This window comes from Panthera onca, chromosome D1, assembly GCF_046562875.1.
Source record: "Panthera onca isolate mPanOnc1 chromosome D1, mPanOnc1 haplotype 2, whole genome shotgun sequence".
In the NCBI taxonomy this organism is placed as follows: Eukaryota; Metazoa; Chordata; class Mammalia; order Carnivora; family Felidae; genus Panthera; species Panthera onca.
This window is the reverse complement of record NC_138348.1, coordinates 60,445,474-60,454,661: the sequence shown is the minus strand read 5'-3', so window position 1 is coordinate 60,454,661 and position 9,188 is coordinate 60,445,474. Positions and strand designations below refer to the sequence as shown.

At 39.1% G+C, this 9,188-nt stretch overlaps 1 protein-coding gene across 4 annotated transcripts in view; it reads left to right on the top strand.

The window, feature by feature from the left end:
- The first annotated feature begins 1,734 nt into the window (after positions 1 to 1,734).
- Positions 1,735 to 9,188, top strand: part of GDPD4 (glycerophosphodiester phosphodiesterase domain containing 4) — a 175,595-nt gene continuing 168,141 nt past the window's right edge. For 3 of the 4 annotated variants that reach the window (XM_078433077.1, XM_078433076.1, XM_060605547.2), the window contains exon 1: positions 1,735 to 1,820. The gene's annotated coding sequence lies outside the window, so the exon portion shown is untranslated. Of the gene's footprint in view, positions 2,046 to 9,188 lie in introns of all 4 variants that reach the window. The other variant, XM_060605546.3, reaches the window with a different exon arrangement.

The window sequence follows — 9,188 nt, the reverse complement described above, 5'->3', positions numbered from 1 at the left end:
CTGCTATGTCAAGGGTTAATCTCGGGTCCCCGAATAGAAGTTAGCAGAAGGAGGGTAAACATTCAAAGATCAAGCTACTTTTCTTATTCTACGCTATTACCACCCCGATCCAAGCTACCATTCTTTCTTCTGGTCAAGTCCTCCCAACTGGTTATTGGGAGGTATACTCCAGGGAACACAGGTAGGTCAGAAAAAAATGTAGCCTGTCTTACTCAGCTTAAGGGTTGATGGCTCTGTAGCTTCTGACTATTTATTTACCCAATTGTGCCAAGCATTACAGTAAGCACTGGGAAGAAGTGATGAGTTAGGTATGGTCTCACCTTCAAGTAGATGAACTTAAAAGGGAGGAAGCAGAAATTAAAATCTCAGCAAAACAAAGTAGGTAATTATAATCAATGCCGCTAATATAGTACTAAGAAGTTAATTTGGAGGGACATATGGGACAAGGAGGGGGAGTACTTAATTGGGCCTGGTGGTAAGGAATAGGTGGTTATGATCAAAGAAGGCTTACTGAGCTGAGTCTTCCACCAACAAAAGGAGTTAGCTAGGTAAAAGTCAAGAGTGGGAAGTGAGGAAGCCTGGCAGTAGGAACAACACGAATAAAGAAAGATACATAATGGTGTGGAGGCATAAGTTGTGCAAGAGGTTTGGTTTTGCTGGAGTTTCAATATGAGTAGGGTTGGAGGAGAGTAGGGGGAGAAAGAAGCTGGAGAGAAGGGCAGTATCCAATTAAAGGGCTTGAACTTTAACCTTAGGAATGAATTTTGAACGTGGCCAGATTTGTATTTTTAGAAGATCACTAGCTGCTCTTTGAAAGGCAAATTTGGGGAAACGTAAACTGGAAGCAGTGAGATTCTTTGGGAGTCTACTCCCATAATGACCTTAACCCTTACCACAGCAAGTACTAAGCAGCTGGTACCTACTGAGATGACTAGGGGCCTAGTGGGCATTGAAATGCAACAAGGGAATGACTAGGAGAAATGGATAGGAAGTGTGTGTGAGGGAGGGGGGTGGGTTGCAAAGCAAAGGGAGGAATCAAAAATGGAGGGTTGGTTTCAGTTCTTGCCATTTAGCAATTTGGAGCCACAGGTGGTGGAGCAAATTTGAAGGGAAAAATATGCGTACGGATTATTGAGTTTGAGGTGTCTCCAACAGGACATTCAGATAAAGATGACCAGCAGACATTTGGATATGATGGTCTTAGAGCTTAGAAATGAGGTCGGAGCTAGAGAAATAGCTGGAGGAATCAAAGAGTAAACAAACAAAACTAAAACAGGCCCATTGTTTGAAGTAGGTTAGGAAAAAAAAGACAAGAAAAAAATAATTAAAAAAAGACAATCTATACATAACTGGGCTACAAAAAATAGTTAATCCCTGAACTAAATAATTAACAAAAACTAAAATTACGCTGAAGTTCTTTTTTTTAAAGTTTATTTATTTTGAGAGAGAGAGAGAGAGAGAGAGAGTGCAAGCAGGGGAGGGACAGAGAGAGAGGGAGAGAGAGAATCCCAAGCAGTCCCCTGTGCTGTCAGTGTCCACGCTTAACCTACTAAGGCACCCAAATGCCCCGAAGTTATCTCTAAAAGAAGCAAAATGAAAGATACTTTTAATACACATTTTAAACCCATTGCTTAGAGCTAAGTTTGCAGGTGTGCCTTAAACTCAGCCTCCAGGGCTGATAGAGCACCGAAGGCCACGCCCCTGGCCACGCCTACCCCACACAGCCAGACTCCACTGCCTTCTTCAACCAGGCGTCCATCTTGAGAGACGCTGGTCTGCGGTGGGGAGTTCGCGTTTGCTTTTGGGGCTTTGAAGTCGCTGTAAGTACCGTGTCCAGCTCTGAGCTCCACCTCTTAAGCATCTCCAGGAGTAGGAAACTACATTAATATTATCAAGTTGGCAGCCAACCTGAGGCACTTTTACCTAATCAGCTCATTACGTCTGGTGAACCTGGAGCTGCCATCACCCCAGTGTTCAGGGGACGAAGCTGAGACCAGAGGGCTTCCACCTGTCCCAGTCGGGTGGCGACAGGAGCACCAAGCCGGGTAGGCCCAGTGGCTCGGCTGGCATCCAGGGCTGGCCTGTCGTGGGCGTGTGCGTTAAGTCCCGACAGGTGTGAAGGAAGTGCTCAGCTCGTTTGTTTCTCTGGGCGATCCTAGCCGTACGCTGCCTGTGTTCAACATCTGAAAATAGTTGTTTCTTGTCTTGTGTCCAGTTTCTGAGTTGTTTTTGGAGGGAGCCTAAGTCTTGTTGTAGTTTGTCAAACCTGGCAAGCGCACTCTGGTGTTTGACTCAAGCAACGGGTGAACAGTGGTGCCCTTTGCGGAGAGGGGATGGTCTTGAGAAGGAATAGGTTTGGGAGGGCCAAGCAGGGGTTCAGTTTGGGGTAATTTTGAGAGGTCTGTGAGAAATCAAGTGAAGATTTCAGCAGGCTGTTGGCTGTATGGGTTTGGAAATCAGAGATGTTTGGAAGGGAAACGATGTTTACTGATCTTTCCCTAAATATTAATGAATTCAAAGGATATGTAGGCATGTGGGAAATGGTTGTGGTAATGATTCTGGTTAAAATGCTGCCTTTTACTCAGTATTTGAGCAGTTTACCACCCTCCCTGTCACAGAGCTTTTGTTCACAAGATCTTTCTTTGACATACCAATATTTGCAACTGCTCACACCAAATTCACTGTCTCTTCTTCTGTTTTTAGCTTCATTATGGTAAATTTTTATTATGTTGAACACACGCACAGACATATAGCAAATGTTAGAAGACTATAGATTATCTGTCTCCTTACATTTAAAAAAAGTCTAGATTTTTTTTTAACATGGGAGGCTGTTTGCTCAAGAAATTCCATGATTAGAGATAGATGTACTTATTTGAGAGAGAACTTGTCACATTCCCAAAACTTAAAAGCAACTGATCTCTCTTTCTCTGGGTTATATCCTTTTTAAATCGAGCCGTTATGAACTTATGCATGGAACATTTAAGTAAAAATCAGATACTTTTCTGTTGTAAATAGTGTGTTTTCTCTTAACTTTGCCAAATTTCATCCTCTCCTTTGTGCATTGGCATTAAGAACAAAATCTTAAGTTGAAAGAACCCAAAATGATAATTTGGGTTCTGGCCTACTTAAAGAGAGGATTGTTGAAATTAATTCCAGAATTATTGAAGATTTGGTTGTTACTTAGCTTGCAGTTGAGATTTGTAGAGGATTATTACATGTTGGCTATCATTGCACAACAAGCCATCCTCAAACTCAGTGGCTTAAAACAATAGCATTTATTATTGTTTATGAATATATTCCTGCATCCTGTTAGGGCAAAGTTGTGCAGGTAGTTCTTGCTAACTTGCACTTAAACTTGACTAAATTCTTTCATATGCTTTAGGCTGGTTGCCTGTATGGTGGCCTAGGGCAAGACTTGACTTTTATAACTGGGCTCTCCTCCCTGTGGTTACTCTTGTACTCGTTCCATCAGGCTTGTTAGTTCTTCAAATAGGAACGATGGGTTCCCAAAAGAGGGAGCATAAGCATACAGGGTCTCTTGAGGCCTAGGTTCGCAACTGGCACATCATTTGCCACATTCTCTTGGACACATCAATTCACAACATCAACTTAAAAGAGTAGGAAAATAGACTTTTTTTAATGAGAGGACTTCAAAGTCACATTGTGAAGGATATGGACAAAGGAAGGGGTAAAGAAATGAGCTCATTTTTGTCACCAATCTATTACAGATCACTTAATGGCTTCAGTTACACATATCTCTCAAAAGCAAAATAATGGTAACTTCAAATCCAGCACTGCCAGAAGTCTTATCAAGTGCCAGCATAATGTTCATTTCAGGGTTTCAGAAACTAGTAAAGTTGTGATATGATTTCAAAAGGGGGAAATGGGAGGCTCTAAGCAGTTACTGGTCCATAGTAATTCTAAAATTGTGCTGGAAAAATATTGCCAAGTCACCCAATTCCAAAAAATAGGGAATTTTCCTTGATTAACTCTTGGCTTTTCTCCCTAGGGTGGGTCTTTCTTTCTTTCTTTCTTTCTTTTTTTCTTTTTTGTTTAATTTAACATTTAGTTAACATACAGTGCAGTGTTGGTTTCAGGAGTAGAATTCAGTGATTCATCAGTTACATTCAACACCCAGTGCTTATCACATGTGCCCTCCTTAGTACCCATCACCACTAGCCCACCCACCCACCTACCCCCATCAATCTTCAGTTTGTTCTCCATCATTAAGAGTCACTTTGTGGTTTGTTTCTCTCTCTTCTGTTACCCCCCCTTCCCATATGTTCATCTGTTTTGTTTCTTAAATTCCACAGATGCATGAAATCATATGGTATATGTGTTTCTCTGATTGACTTATTTTGCTTAGCGTATTACATTCTAGCTCCATCCACATCATTACAAATGGCAACATTTCATTCTTTTTGATGGCTAATATTCCATTGTATGTGTGGGTGTATATATATATATATATATATATATATATATACACACACCCACACATACACACACATATACACATACACATATACCACATCTTTATCCATTCATCAGTCAGGGGACATTTGGACTCTCTCCATAGTTTGGCTATTGTTGATAATACTGCTGTAAACATCAGGGTGCATGTACCCCTTTGAAGCTGTATTTTTGTATCCTTTGGGAAAATACCTAATAGTGCAACTGGTGGACTGTAGAGTAGTTCTATTTTTAGTTTTTTGAGGAACCTTCATACCATTCTGCAGAGTGACTATACCAGTTTGCATTCCCACCAAGGGTGCAAGAGGGTTCCTTTTCTCTGCATCACAGGTTGTTTCTTGTGTTGTTAATTTTAGCCATTTTGATAAGTGTGAGGTGGTATCTCATTGTGGTTTTGATTTGTATTTCCCTGATGATGAGTGATGTTGAGCATCTTTTCATGTGTCTCTTAGCCATCTGGATGTCTTCTTTGGAACAGTGTCTATTCATGTCATCTGCCTATTTTTTAACTGGATTGTTTTTTGGATGTTGAGTTTGATAAGTTGCTTATATGTTTTGGATACTAACCCAGTATTAGATATGTCATTTGCAAATATCTTCTCCCATTCCAGAGGCTGCCTTTTAATTTTGTTGATTGTTTCTTTAATTGTGTAGAAGCTTTTTATCTTGATGAAGTCCCAATAGTTCATGTTTGCTTTTGTTTCCCTTGCTTTCAGCAACGTGTCTTAGTAAGAAGTTGCTCTGGCTGAGGTCAGAGAAGTTGCTGCTTGTGTCCTTCTCTAGGATTTTGATGGTTTCCTGTGTCACATTTAAGTCTTTCATCCATTTTGAATTTATTTTTTGTGTATGATGTAACAAAGTGACCCAATTTCTTTCCTGTGCTTGTCACTGTCCAGTTTTCCCAACACCATTTGTTGAAGAGACTGTCTTTTTTCCATTGGATAGTCGTCCCTGCTTTGTTGAAGATGAGTTGACCATAGAGTTATGGGTCCATTTCTGGGTTTTCTGTTTTGTTCCATTGATCTATGTATCTGTTTTTGTGCCAGTACCATACTCTCTTGATGACTGCAGCTTTGTAATATAGCTTGAAATCCAGAATCATGATTCCTCTAGTTTTGTTTTTCTTTTTCAGTATTTCTTTGGCTATTCAGGGTCTTCTGTGGTTCCATACAAATTTTAGGATTGTTTGTTCTAGCTCTGTGAAAAATGCTGGTGGTATTTTGATAGGGATTGCATTAAATGTGTAGATTACTTTGGGTAGAATAGACATTTTAACAATGATTGTTCTTCCAATCCATGAACATGGAATGCTTTTCCATTTCTTTGTGTCCTCTTTAATACCTTTACTAAGTCTTTTGTAGTTTTCAGAGTACAGATCTTTACCTCTTTGGTTAGTTTTATTTCTAGGTATCTTACTGTTTTTGGTGCAGTTGTAAATGGGATTGATTCCTTGATTTCTTTTTCTGCTGCTTCGTTTTTGGTGTATAGAAATGCAACAGATTTCTGCACGTTAATTTTATATCCTGAGATTTTGCTGACTTCATGTCTTAGTTCTAGCAATTTTTTGGTGGAGTCTTTCTGGTTTTCTACATAGAGTATCATGTTGTCTGTAAACAGTGAAAGTCTGACTTCTTCCTTAGTGATTTGGATGCCACTTATTTCTTTTTGTTGTCTGACTGCTGAGGCTAAGACTTCTCATACTATGTGAAATATTAATGGGGAGAGTGGATGTTCTTGTTTTGTTCCCGACTATAGGGGAAAGCCTCTCAGTTTTTCCCCATTGAGTATAATATTAGCTGTGGGTCTTTTGTACATGGCCTTTACAATGTGGTGGTGTGTTCCTTATATCCCTACTTTGTTAAGGGTTTTTATCAAGAATAGATTCTGTATTTTGTCAGATGCTTTTTCTGCATCTATTGACAGGATTGTATGGTTCTTATCCTTTCTTTTATTAAGGTTGTGTATCATGTTGATTGATTTGTGAATATTGAACAAGCCCTGCGCCCAGGAATAAATTCCACTTGATTGTGGTGAATAATTCTTTTAATATACTGTTGAATTCGATTTGCTAGTATCTTGTTGAGAATTTTTATGTCTGTCTTCATCAGAGATATTGGCCTGTAATTCTTTTTAGTGGAGTCTTTAGTTTTAGAATCAAGGTAATGCTGGCTTTGTAGAATGAGTTTGGAAGTTTTCCTTCCATTTCTGTTGTTTAGAACAGTTTGAGAAGGATAGGTATTAACCCTTCTTTAAATGTCTGGTAAAATTTCCCTGGGAAGCCATCTGGCCCTGGACTTTTGTTTGTTGGGAGACTTTCGATTACTGTTTAATTGTTTTTGCTGGTTATGGGTCTGTTAAAATTTCTATTTCTTCCTGTTTCAATTTTGGTAATTTGTGAGTTTCTAGGAATTTGTCCATTTCTTCCAGTTGCCCAGTTTGTTGGCATATAATTTTTCATAATAATCTCTTATAATTATTTGTATTTCTGTGGTGTTGGTTGTGATCTCTCCTCTTCCATTCATGATTTTATCTATTTGGGTCCTTTCTCTTTTTGATAAGTCGGGCTCAGGATTTATCACCTTTTTTTATACTTTCGAAGAACTAGCTCTTAGTTTCATTGATCTGTTTTTTGTTTGTTCATTTGTTTCTATATCATTAATTTCTGCTCTAGTCTTTATTATTTCCCTTCTTGTTGATCCAGGCTTTATTTGCTCTTCCTTTTCTAGCTCCCTTAGGTGTAAAGTTAGGTTGTGTGTTCTGGACCTTTCTAGCATCATGAAGTAGGCCTGAATTGGAATGTGCTTTAAAAAAAAAGAAAAAAAAAGCATACCTTTAGGACTGCCTTTGCTGCATCCCAAAGGGTTTGACTGTCATGTTTTCATTTTCATTTGTTTCCATGTATTTTTAAATTTTTTCTTTATTTTCCTGGTTAACCCATTAATTCTTTTTTTATATTAAATATAATTTATTGTCAGATTGGTTTCCATACAACACCTGGTGCTCATCCCATCAGGTGCCCTCCTCAATGCGCATCACCCATTTTCCCCTCCCCCCCACTCCCATCAACCCTTAGTTTGTTCTCAGTATTTAAGTCTCTTATGGTTTGTCTCCCTCCCTCTCTGTAACTTCCCTCTCCTTCCCCTCCCCCATGATTCTCTGTTAAGTTTCTCAGGATCCACATATGAGTGAAAACATATGGTATCTGTCTTTCTCTGTATGGTTTGTTTCACTTAGCACAGTACCCTCCAGTTCCATCCTGGTTGCCACAGATGCCAGATTTCATTCTTTTTCATTGCCAAGTAGTATTCCATTGTATATATAAGCCACATCTTCTTTATCCATTCGTCAGTTGATGGACATTTAGGCTCTTTCCATAATTTGGCTATTGTTGATAGTGCAGCTATAAACATTGGGGTACATGTGCCCCTATGCATCAGCACTCCTGTATCCCTTGGGTAAATTCCTAGCAGCGCTATTGCTGGGTCATAGGGTAGATCTGTTTTTAATTTTTTGAGGAAGCTCCACATTATTTTCCAGAGCGGCTGCACCGGTTTGCATTCCCACCAACAGTGCAAGAGGGTTCCCGTTTCTCCACATCCTCTCCAGCATCTATAGTCTCCTGATTTGTTCCTTTTAGCCACTATGACTGGTGTGAGGTGGTATCTCAGTGTGGTTTTGATTTTTATTTCTCTGATGAGGAGTGACGTTGAGCATCTTTTCATGTGTCTTTTCGCCATCTGGATATCTTCTTTAGAAAAGTGTTTATTCATGTCTTCTGCCCATTTCTTCACTGGGTTATTTATTTTTTGGGTGTGGAGTTTGGTGAGTTCTTTATAGATTTTGGATACTAGCCCTTTATCTGATATGTTATTTGCAAATATCTTTTCCCATTCCGTCAGTTGCCTTGTAGTTTTGTTGATTATTTCCTTGGCAGTGCAGAAGCTTTTTATCTTCATGAAGTCCCAGTAGTTCATTTTTGCTTTTGATTCCCTTGCCTTTGGGGATGTGTTGAGTAAGAAATTGCTGTGGCTGAGGTCAGAGAGGATTTTTCCTGCTTTCTCCTCTAGGGTTTTGATGGTTTCTTATCTCACATTCAGGTCCTTCATCCATTTTGAGTTTATTTTTGTGAATGGTGTAAGAAAGTGGTCTGGTTTCATTCTTCTGCATGTTGCTGTCCAGTTCTCCCAACACCATTTGTTAGACTGTCTTTTTTTCCATTGGATATTCTTTCCTGCTTTGTCAAAGATTAGTTTGCCATACATTTGTGGGTCCAATTCTGGAGTCTCTATTCTATTCCATTGGTCTATCTGTCTGTTTTTGTGCCAGTACCATACTGTCTTGATGATTATAGCTTTGTAATAGAGGCTAAAGTCTGGGATTGTGATGCCTCCCGTTTTGGTTTTCTTCTTCAATATTACTTTGGCTATTCTGGGTCATTTGTGGTTCCATACAAATCTTAGGATTGCTTGTTCTAGCTTTGAGAAGAATGCTGGTGCAATTTTGATTGGGATTGCATTGAATGTGTAGACTGCTTTGGGTAGTATTGACATTTTAACAATTTTTTTCTTCCAATCCATGAGCACAGAATGCTTTTCCATTTCTTTATATCTTCTTCAATTTCCTTCATAAGCTTTCTATAGTTTTCAGCATAAAGATCTTTTACGTCTTTGGTTAGGTTTATTCCTAGGTATTTTATAATTCTTGGTGCAAGTGTA